Source organism: Dermacentor silvarum, chromosome 8 (genome assembly GCF_013339745.2).
Source record: "Dermacentor silvarum isolate Dsil-2018 chromosome 8, BIME_Dsil_1.4, whole genome shotgun sequence".
Classification (NCBI taxonomy): Eukaryota; Metazoa; Arthropoda; class Arachnida; order Ixodida; family Ixodidae; genus Dermacentor; species Dermacentor silvarum.
In genome coordinates, this window is record NC_051161.1 from 181,245,481 (window position 1) to 181,255,894 (window position 10,414).

Below are 10,414 nucleotides of genomic sequence, written 5' to 3' on the forward strand. Positions count from 1 at the left end.
ACGCCCTGACGCCTGTAGCGCACACAGCTCTTGCGGTTCACGGAGTGACGTTAGCAGAAGAAACAGGTCATGTATCATTTTATTTAATTTATTTTATACAGGCCAAATGCAGGGAATTTGTCAGGTGGCCTACATGGAACTTTACAAGGCACATGAACAGAAAATAAACAAATAACGGAAACTAAGACGGAAAGAAAAAGTATAGCAAATGGTAAGGCGGCAAATGGTATAACGGCAGTTCGGGTGATCTCAAGCACTGACAGACGACAGCGAAAAGAAGTTTTTATGAAAAAGCTGACGTTTATCACTCTTTTATCTGAGCACGCATCAAGTGCTAAGATGCTTCGCTTGCTTCTTTGTGTCTCGCGGTGCTTTTCGTGTCGCCCGGTGCTCTTGCGAGCAGAATAGCCACATTCTCATTAAACATAATAATTAGGAATTCCTGCCAGTGTTTCCTGCTCATTATTTCACAAGAGAAGCTCTGATTATGTGTCTGCATAACTGGGGGAATCATCTCGAAGGCAAGGCTGAGAATTTACGGGGTAGCAAGACGGTATTTACACTGGCTAACCTCCTTGTCTTTCTTTTCCTTGCTTTCTCTCTCTCTACATTACGGCATGTCTCTGGACAAGGAAATGCACTGTGTGTAGTTGTAGACAAATTTAAATTGGGCTCCTCTCGTCCTTCCGCATTGGCGTCTTCTGGTTCCTCTGGCATTCAGCATCATTGAGCTACACCAGGCTTCCCTAAACAAATTGAAGGAACGGCTCCGCTTCGAAGTCGAGGCACTTTCTTTAGATCTAGTAGGACATCGCCTTTGCCTTTGCTGAACTATCAAAAATAAGCTGCTTCTCGAAGTGTCGCGCACATGTTTTGTCCATTGCTTTAAGCGCCGCTTATTTCAGGAATTTTTTGACGCCACTGGTGCAGTAGTTGAAGATCAGATGGCGAAGCGAAGAGCGAAAACTTGTCGCGTCCTTTGCCATAACCAGATATACAGCCGGGAACAAAACACTCTCCTGTTGCTCAATCTCTTCACGCACAAGTATCAAGATACCTTGTTCCGTCAGGCATAAATAAACATACTGCAGACATGGTAAAAAAACGAGGAAGACGAAAATGTTGCACCTTCGCTTCCGCGCAGACGTAGAGGAGTGAAAAACAAGTACTTCTGCTGTGTCGTTTTGTACAGCATCATTTGTCGTCTGTTTCCTCTAAAGACATCTAAAAATGTTTCGTATGCGTGCATAAAAGCGCTACCGCGTGTTTATTTGCGCTTTTATTATTTGCGCGCATATAATGTTTTGTGTTTGATTGCTGTCAAATTGAGACGGCCGAGGGTCCACGTTTGTAGCAGACGACACGCTCTACGGGTGCCGCCCTGCCGGTTCTGCGCCGCCGTCGCTGCCGGTCTCCGCCACCCAGCGCATGCGCACATGGAAGCAAGCTGTTGAGTGTTTTCCACGCGCCTCGACAGATAGCGCTACACGACGTATAATTTAGCGTTACACGGTTTGAGCCGAGCGAATGAGTTGCGCGGCGGCGGAGTCGGCGCTCCTGTTTATCTTACTCCATGCTCTCCAATCAGCCCACGGCCGGTTCCCTCTTTCCGTGATTCTCAAGTCATGCCAGGTTTTCGCTATGCCTAGTAGGTACAAGCGCATATTCATAACCTTGTGAAGGTCTTGTCGCCAACCATTTTGGTCACACGCGTACTCATAGAAACTCAGTCAGGCTTGAGCGTTTGCAGATGATGAACCGTTATAAACATCCGGTTTTATCGTTTCCAACGACGGCCTCCGAGAATGCTGGAGGATGCTTTTCGTCAGGAGCTCCAATATTTGTTGCTGGTGTTCATAGTTTTTCTGCTCGAATTCCATTATACGATGAAAAATGTCTTTCGCACTCTCATATTTCCGGTCTTGTTCACTCACGCTGGTCGTACACAGTTACGTACTACCACCAATAGCAAAACGTCGTGTTTGTGAGCGCTCTGAAGATATCAGTGCTCACCCGTAACAGCGAAGCATCTTCCGTGGAAGGCCACGCTCGCACACCTGTCGTAGTCCGCGCAAACTTCGGTGACGTTCAAGCACATGGTCCTCGGTAAAACGACGCGGATGAGGTGCGCAACACAGGTTCCTATCCTGTCCTTGACTGCGCCAAATTTGTAATAAAACTGAGATAATCAGTATGACAAGGCAGCCATCCTTGTTTATTGTAGCTTCTTTCTCTTCTTCTCCTTTTCATTTCTTCTTCTACCTTACAAGAGGTTTATTGGACTCCGCAGATTTATCGATTACCTGATTGATGACGTGGACACATGAACCATCGCAGAATATCATTTCCTGAACCCAGCCTGTTCTCTTGGTTCAGTGAAGTCAAGTGTTGCCCTGATTATATTTGAAATTATCTTGGTGAATATTTTATACAATACTGAAAGCAAGCTAATGGGTCTATAATTCTTCAATTCTTTAACGTCTCCCTTCTTATGGATAAGTATAATGTCGCCGTTCTTCCAGCTCTCTGGTACACTTGAAGTCGTGAGGCATTGCGTATAAAGGGCCACAAGCTTTTCAAGCATATCTCCACCATCTTTGATTATATCGACTGTTATTCCATTTCTCCAGCAGCTTTTCCCCTAGTCATGTCTTTGAAGGCCCTTCTAACATCATCGCTAGTTATAGAAGGAGTATGTGTAACCTGTTCATCACTACTTCAAATGAAAGTAGCTTGGCTGCTCTGGGCACTCTACAGGTCAGTATAGAATTCTTCCGCTGCTTTTACTATGTCATCGAAATTGCTGATGATATTACCCTGCTTATCTTTCAGTGCATACATCTTGCCTTGTCCTATGCCAAGTTTTCTTGTCACTGATTTCATGTTGCATCGATATTTTAATACTTCCTCAATGTTTCCCACTGTACAATTTCTAATATCCCTTACTTTCCTCCTGTTGATCACTTATGACAGTTCAGCGAATTCTACCTGATCTCTCGAGTTTGCCACTTTCATGTTTTGTCGTTTCTTTATTAGGTCCTTTGTTACTTGGGAGAGCTTACCTACTGGTGTCCTTGGTGCCTTACCTCCCACTTTAATTGCTGCTTCTGAGATCAGCCTAGTTACGGTTTCATTCATTACCTCTATGTTATCATCATTCTGTTCTAAAGCTGCATATTTGTTTGCGAGCATGAGCCTGAATTGGTCTGCATTTACCCTTACTGCGTCTAAGTTGGCCTGTTTCTTCTTGACTAATTTTGCTCTTGCTCTCTTCAAATTGACAGAAATCCTAGACCTCGCTAACCTATGGTCACTGCACTTTACCGTACCCAACACTTCTACATCCTGCACTGTGCTGGGGTAGGCAGATAGTATGAAATCTATTTCATTCCTTGTTTCTCCATTAGGGCTTTTTGAGGTCCACTTCCTGTTGCTGCGCTTCCTGAAGAAGGTATTCATTTTCCCGCGAATTCTACCAACCTCCTTTTGAGTTCCTATAATCGATTGCGTAGTTGCCAATTGCTTGGTCACCAGCCTGCTTTTCCCCCTTTTTTGCATTGAAGTCGCCCATGACTACAGTATACTGAGTTTGCAACTTTCTCATTGCTAATTCAACTTCTTCATAAAACTGCTCTATTTCTTCATCATCGTCACTGGAGGTAGGGGCGTAGGCTTGCACTACCTTCATTATATATCTCATATTCCGCTGTATTATGACGACCGCTATCCTCTTAATAATGCTTTAGAATTCATCAATGTTACCCGCTTTGTCCTTATGGATTAAAATCCTGCCCCGAATTCTCTCTTACCTGGAAGACCTCTGTAGCAGAGGACGTGGCACTGGAGGTAGGGGCGTAGGCTTACACTACCTTCATTATATATCTCATATTCCGCTGTATTATGACGACCGCTATCCTCTTAATAATGCTTTAGAATTCATCAATGTTACCCGCTTTGTCCTTATGGATTAAAATCCTGCCCCGAATTCTCTCTTACCTGGAAGACCTCTGTAGCAGAGGACGTGGCCGTTAGTCAGCACTCTATAAGCCTCACCAGTTCTTCTAACCTCACTAAGGCCAATAATATTCCAGGCAATGTCTGATAATTCCTCACCTAGCCCTGCTAAGCTAGCCTCCTCGAGAGGGTGCGTGTGTTGAACGTTGCCAGGTTCAGTTTCCATTGGCGGCCTGTCCGGACCCAGAGATTCTTAGCGCCCTCTCCCGCGTCGCAGTTCCGACCGCCGCCTTGGTCAGGTGCTCCGCAGCCACTGGGAACTGAGGGCCTTGGGTTAATTGTCGGAGTCATTAGGGAGGTAGTGGCCGAATACTGCACCAGGGAGGGCAATTCCTGTTCTGGTGTGGGAGTGACTTTGATGAAGTTTAGTGGGCCTTCCTAGTTTGGTTGCACCTGGACTAGTATAGCCCCACTAGCTCTCGGCAATATTTCTTTTTGCCGGTGTCAGGCGCCAGTCTATGCCTGTTCTATGCCTAGTTCAGAATTGTTTCTTTGTCATGGTCTCGGAATAAAACGTCCAACGATCACCTAACTCGAACCAATATTTTGTTGTAGCGGAATGATTTTGCGGTTATTTTTGATCAAAAACAATGTTACAGTAAAAATATGATTTTATAAAATTTACAGCAGCAGACGCTCTCTCGCATTAATAAGTATTGTTTTCCTCGCCTTCCCTAACGTGCAGTCCCATTTAATGAAAGTGGCTGAGACACAGTCACGTGTTAGAAATCAGTGAACACATTAGTGAGTGTGCCGGCCAATGAGTGGTTTACGTGTGCTCCGTGAGAATGGTCGAAGCCGAAGGTATCGTCCCGAACAACAGCGTATAACGAGTAACCAACGATATTGTCCCTGTTGTGTTAGTTGCTACAAAACTTGAGAACATGGAGTTGCTAAGGTCGAAGCGCGACATAAGCAAATCTACAGCAATTGCAAGATTCGTGCGTGATTTCATGGACTACGTAACGTAATGCATCGCACCAAAAATATTACTGACACAAACCCGATACAGCCTGTGGCTTCAAAGCAATAGGCAATAAGTAAGTAGAAATAACGAGCAAATGACAATAATCCTGATTGAATACACGGGCGGAAAAGTACGTGCCAGTGTATCCTGGAAAACTATTTCTACACTTGCCTTCTAGTAGGTGATACATGCGGCGTGCTCACAGCATTTGGGCAAGGAACTCGGAAGCTGCCCAATTTTCATGTCCTCTGAAACTTTAGTTAAGGTTTTGTGTCCTTTACCAACGACACCTAGGCCTCAGCACTCAGCGAGTAACGTGGCCGTTAGGTGTTTTCGGCTGCGTTGTGCACTATTGTGAAGCACGCCACAGCAACTTCGGCCACCCGATGCTCGGGCGTTCTTGCATTTCGGCCACAGCTTAGCAGCGCAACGCCGCTATTTTGTGGCTCGTCTTTTACCAGCTACATTTTTCATGTCGACAAATTATCACACTGGCACCAATTCAGCTTATCGGCACTCTCACGACTGCCAAGTCCAGCCTTCTTTTCCTGGTCAGCACGCTTGTCAGCCTGTTACTTTCTGTGTATGCCATGGTGCCTTGGTATCAAATATGCCGCACCAGAGAGTTAATCGCAATCGTGGCCACGACCGTACCAAGTGATAAGCCACGAAGACTGGGAACGCACGAGGGAAGTTACTTATTATGATTAACGCAAGTGTAGAAATATCGTCAGATAATACGGGAAATGAAAGGCAAGTTGCCGCAGGCGGGAGTCATTACGTGCGCCACGCTTTGCCAATAATGCCCCCGCGGGGGCCATCCTCACGCCCGCTCTTATCAGTGATTGGCAACCTGGGTGTCAGCACTGTTCACGGCGAAAGCGACGGACATAGAGCGTCCTTTCTAACCGCAGTTGCGTGACGTGGTAGTTCAACTTAGGAACTGGCAACTCGCCAGTACACTGTCAACGACGGATCGAGTGCGACCTATAAACTTGGTGTTGGGAGCCAAAAAACTAGCTTCTCCACCTTTTTAATTATGTGGCATTGGGCAAACTTTAAGGTATTAAGTATTGGGGCAGGTATTAAGTGTGATGTACCTCACATTGCCCTTAATCTTGTGAGCTAGCCCTTCTGGCAGGTCGTATAAGATACATTATTCGTGTTATCCTACGCCGCCATCATGACTCAGGCGTCTCACACCTGCGTCGTTCATGATGCATGGGAAAATGAGGAGTCGTTATAATGGAAACATAAAACTAACCAGACGTCTAGAAAAGCAGGGCAAGAAATTGCGTGCACTAAATGGTTTGGATGACCCACTGCAGGATGTGCTTGCTGAATGGCTTTCTTCGTCTTCACTAACACCACTACATACAAGGACTCCATGTATCGTTCGGGAAAATTAGGAAAGCATATGCACTCGAGGTCCGAAGAAACACACTTTGCCGATAACGCTTAGGTTACTTTTAATGTAAGCGTAGAAATAATTAGGTAATGGGAAATAAAACTGGACGAGCGATAACTTCCCGAAACTTAATGAAGTGAACTTGCTGGTGCTCACTGAGCAATGTTTGCGGCTTTCATGAGTCAGTTCTAGGAGTTTTCTGGGGATTTACAAAATAATATTGGCCGATACACTAACTCAAGGTGAACTTACACGAATAGGCCATCGTCTGTTGTGATAATAGAGGTAATTTAAAACATAATGTCTATGCAATGAACCTTCAATAAAGAAAAAAGCGATAGAGGGGAGTCGAGGGGGCCCGATTGTTGTATAGTCCCAACCACATGAAGAATAAATGCACCAAAGGAAATAAACGGCAAATTATTGGTTGTTTGTAATCGAAGTTTAGAAATCGGAACGTAAAAGAAACTGAAAGCAGACAAATAAAATACTAACCTGCCACCGGTAGCAGCCCAACTCGCACCCTCCGCCCCCCCCCCCCCCTCCTCCCCCCCCCTGATGAAAGATGATGAAAATAACCAACGCACGACAATACGTACAGAAGGTAACTTATAAATTAACAATCAGGATTCTCGTTCTTGGCTACTGCAAGCCAAAACGCTGCGATGGTTTGTTATTGTGTAGTTGGAGGAGCCACAATAAACAATCAGTCAAAAAGTAAGCGAAGAGACTTACCACAAATTTTGATGACGATCTGCTGTAGCTGGTTTCCCTGACCGTAGACGCCAACGGCCACTGACGCTATGGCTGCAACAAGGAGCTTTGCCAGCAGCAGCAGAACCATCACATGCGTAGAAAGTCGTAAGAATAACGCTTCTGTCAGAGGACGCCTACTGGTTGCTGAAGAAAGCAGGTTGACTTGAAACTTAAAGTGCATCGTTCGGTAAACCTGCCAAAATTTTACAGCAGCGAATTTATCCGCTTAGTTTCACCGCGATATGCAACGACAGGACAGGCTGCTATATATATTTATGTGTAATTAACAGTGAAGAAAGACTCAATGTCAATGTCAACTTTTTTGGGGCGCCCAGCAATACAAGTAACACTCAGCGCAGTAATAGCGGCGAGCACACTCCTCGATCGTCGAAAAAGTCCAAGTTTCTTCCGAAAGGCGAAGCATCAATTGCGATAGCAAATCTACTAGTAGAGAGCTATATGCAGTAAGTATAGCAGTTTTATGGGCTGCATAAACTTGGACACATTCGCTTACTAACTGAATTACCAAGCATGGTGTAAGCGCGCTCAAGCAAACATGAATAGATCACACTCGATAACCGCAGACAAGCACTGTCAAAACGCTGACGTGATCAAGCGCTGCAGGAGCAGTGACCGAAGGTTCGTGTGGTCTATCGCTTCAACGGAAACTGAGCGGTGAAAGCACAGCGCATGCAAAGGTCAGAGCCGTGTGGAGATCGCTTTAAAGACACGGTGCGCGCAACAGCCCTCAGCCGCGCAAAGTATAAGTACGCAGATCCTGGCCGAGTAGAAGCCGCGCACCCTCCCTCCCGCGCTGCCTTCTCGCTTTCCTGCTTTCCCCTGGGAGTCGCCAGTTCCCCTTGCGCCCGGTCGCAAGATACGCATTTAGGCTACGTTCACACTCGGGAAGCGGCAAGCGGGCGGAAAGACCAAAGCGGCCGGAAAATCTTTTCCGCGCATGTCCAAGTTGTTCACATTTGTTTTGCTATTGCCGCGGCCACCGCTGCGGCTTTCGCCCACATCCATCTAGTCTGCGTACGTTTGTCGGCGTGGTGGCGCTCATTATCGCACCATTTCGAGCGGTATGTTCATTCGTTGTCCCACCCGTCATCAAAAGTGTTTATTTCGCGCAACTTCGCGTGTCATCTGCGACCTTCGATAAATTCCTCGTTGGCGTTCCGTAATTCTCGTGACACGGGCGCGGTAGCGCTGAGTCACAGGTTGGTGCCTAGGCGTGATAATATTTCTTTAATAGCTTTTATGTAGAAGTTGTAATAACATTTCATCATTTCGTGTTATTGGCGGCGCCTCCAGTACACCAAAGGGCCAGTACACCCGGGCTGGCCCTTGTGTTGGGGCTCGCCCAAGCCTTCGCGTCCTACGTGAGACATGAGACCGATGCTCCCAATCTATTGTCGCGACGAGAAAAGCACCGCGCAACGAAAAAAGCTCCCTGCGACGTCTGCAACAAACCGCGCCCGTGCGAGAATTGCGGAGCGCCAACGAGGTATCTGCCCAACTTTTTTTCTGCCATGGAAGTGGGAGAAGAAATTGCTTTTTATACTTCTACATACTTGTTTCCTAGAAATGGACAATGAATAAACGGAAGGAGCAGACACCTCGGATGCGCGGGTGGTGGGTTCGCCCAGCTTTGCAAAAGCGCGAGAAGTTGGGTCACCCCAAGGCTTCGTTCCGCACCTCCGGTCGCGCGACGTTGAATACTATCGCGAGTATTGCTGACAGTACGTTTTAGTACCACTCTTGTCGTAGAGAGAAGTGGTGGATCTAGATCGCGTCGAGCACCATCGCAGCCTACACTTTTGATGCCATGTACAATTTTACGACCGGATGTTTGCGACTTTCCGCCGCCTTTTCGCCTCGCCATGGCGAAAAAATCGGTCCGAGACCGATTTTGCTCGCCGCCTAGTTTTACGCCCGCTTTGCCGCCTAGGACGGGCGGATTTTTCGAAGTTTTTGCCGCTTCCGCCTGCTGCGAGACCAAGTGTGAACGTAGCCTTAGTGCCGCAGCTAAACGTTGCCTCCCCTCCCTCTCTCCCTCCCATCTCCCCACGGCCTTTCGCACGACCGGAGATGTGTTGGCTCTCCGCCGTGTGTTCGCTATCAGTTAAAGCGCGCGTGCCTCGCGCGCTTTTACTCTCACATACAGCATACAGCACGCGGCGACGAGTTTATCGCTGTTGGACTTTATATCGAACCTCACGGCGACGACGACGACGGCAGGAATGCGCTTGGAGTGTCCATATAATTGCTATCGCAATGAAATGCGATCTGCGGGTCAAGCATGCCATTTAATACAAGACTCGTCGAACGTTGCAGCGTAATCGGTGGTACCCGCGTGCCTGCCAGAAAGTACAACACAATTCGAGTCGCGCATACAATCTGATTACGCAAAGGTCACGAGAATATATACGATAGATAGAATCAATGACAACATTCGAGTAAGTTATAAATCATGCAGGTGCGTCTTGCGCTGGGCTATAACATTTTTTAAATTTATTTTAGTTTCGAATACTGTTAGCCCTTCCGGGCTGTTACAGGGTGGATAGGGTACATTCAATCAATACAGCACAGGTCCAACTCTTTTTAAAAAGTTTCTAATGAACAAGTGTTATCAAATATGCTTCGCTCAAGGTTATTCCATTCCATAATTGTTTTTGGCAGAAACGAATATTTATAGACGTCAACACTCGACACGTATGGCATAACTGCAAAGGGATGATTAGTACGTGATGACCGTCTACCGGGCGGCCGCAAGTATAAGCCGGAATCCAAATTGAATGCATTGTGATAGAGCTGGTAAAGATACTTAAGCCTAGTAATTTTTCTGCGAACAGCCAAAGTTGGTAGCTCTGCACGTGCAAGAAGTTCTGTTACGGACTGCGCTCTTCGGTAACAGGAAAGTACAAACCTCACTGCCATTCTCTGAACACGCTCAAGCTTGTCAGGGAGATATTTCTGATTTGGATCCCAAATTATACTTTCGTATTCCAGAGTTGGCCTTACTATTGATTTATATCCTTTTAATTTGACATCCGGTTGTGCATCTTTTAGTTTTCGCCGTAGGAATCCAAGTTTTCGTTGGGCTGTTCCACATATATTTTGTTCATGTGATGAGAAATCGTAATTCCTAAATATTTTAATTTACTGGAACGTTTTATTTCTATGTCGTTAATTTTATACGGGAACACAAATGGCGTCTTCTTCTTTGGCACAATCATAGAAGTGGACTTTTCATAATTGATTAGCAT